The following is a 1681-nucleotide window of genomic DNA, read 5'->3' on the forward strand; positions in this document are numbered from 1 at the left end:
TTCAAGAGAAAGCCAAAGAAGGATTCGCAGCAGAGGAGCTGCATTTTGAAGCATGAGATGATGAGAGGCCAGAATTGGAGAAAGGTTTTCTGTACCGTGGGGAAGGCAGGTCCGTGTAAATTATCCTGTGTATAGCACAGTTAAATAACACTATATTGTGTGTTACAATGTGTTAATTTGTTAAATGTAAATGTTTAAAATATACTGTAGTCTACGGCCTTGCTACCCTGAACAAGCCCGATCCCATCTGATCTCAGAAGCTAAGCAGGGTTGGGCCTGCTTAGTACTTAGATGGGAGACCACCTAGGAAGACCAGGTATAGTAAGTGTAAAAAAATTTTTAATAAAAATAAATAATAAATAAAATAAAATAAAATATACTATAAAAACTTGTCTTGGCAAGTGTTCATTTTTAATTTACCTGGATCAAATAAGAGAAGCGGCCCAGGCCTTTTAATCTCTGGGAGGCCCTGCAGAAGCTCCTCATGGCTGACAGTTTGGGGGTGACAATGAGGGTAACATCTAGGGGTTCTCAGGAAGGTCGTCTTTTAGTCAGGCCCTCCCGCCAGTTCCAGGCTCAGAACCCCAGCGTGGAGCACCTGGTTTTTCGAAGTGCAACAGAGAACTAAACTCAAATGACACTGGGATACAAATCAGGTCTGTCTGCAGCCTGCAAAGGCCACATTGCTCATCCAGAGCTGCCATTTCCAGTACCAGGGAAATGGGCAGTGGAATTCCTGTTCAGAAAGGTGCTGGGTGAGCCAAGAATCAGAGCCCAAGAAAGGAGGGTGGTTCAGGGGGATATTTTCTCCTTGCACAAGGGAAGCTCCACTGAGAACTGCTCCCTAGGGACTGAGGTGCTTGTGGCACTCTCATCCAGGCTCGCTCGCCCTTCCTTGGTGGTGTTCATACACCCTATTTCCCTATGCGGACCATGTAAACATGTTCTTTTTATACTTGTGTCAATAGTGCTGATTAATCGACTTCTGCTCAGGAAACTGCTCTGTGCCAGCCATTTTACAAATATGATCTCTATCCACATTACAACTCAGTGGAGGAGTACTGTTACCCCTGTTTTACAGATGAGGAAATTGGAGAGATTGGATGACTTACCCAAAGACACATAGCTACAGAGTAGCAGAACCGATTTTGGAGTTGGTGTCTGTCTGCCAAGCCTCCACACATTCTGTCCTCTGTAATTCACAGACACATTCCCTGTGGGCTGGATGTGACCCAGAGATACGTTTGATTTGATTCACACAGTGTTTTTAAAAAATTAGTTGGGTCACAGCACATTTTAAATTTTGAATTTGTCGTCAACATTTCCCAATGGGAAGATTCACATGAAAATCCAGATTTCTGGATTCTCTTGAAAACTCAGAAATTGTGGCAACATTCACACAAGCCTATACCTGGCCGAAGCTAGAAAGGACTGTTGCCTGTTTTGAGGTGGAGCATATGTTCTCCAGTTCACCACTCCCCTGTCACTCGCTTTCACTCATATAAAAAACACCTGGCCCTGTAGGCTATCAAGTTTGCAGCCACTTTACCAGAGTTTCCAAGGGCCTGTACTGAGGCTTTGCGAACATAAAGCAGATGGAATCACTGTGACACTATGCCAAGCTGCTACTCCAAGAGTCTGAATAACATTCTGTTTCCTTCCACATCGGGTTGATTTAATT

General features: G+C 44.0%; 1 pseudogene; it reads left to right on the forward strand.

Annotated features, from left to right (window-relative positions):
* The first annotated feature begins 209 nt into the window (after window positions 1-209).
* Window positions 210-328, forward strand: LOC120621295 (uncharacterized; annotated as a pseudogene).
* The last annotated feature ends 1353 nt before the right edge of the window (window positions 329-1681 follow it).

The sequence above is a fragment of the Pteropus medius genome, unplaced genomic scaffold, assembly GCF_902729225.1.
Source record: "Pteropus medius unplaced genomic scaffold, Ma_sr-lr_union100, whole genome shotgun sequence".
Classification (NCBI taxonomy): domain Eukaryota; kingdom Metazoa; phylum Chordata; class Mammalia; order Chiroptera; family Pteropodidae; genus Pteropus; species Pteropus medius.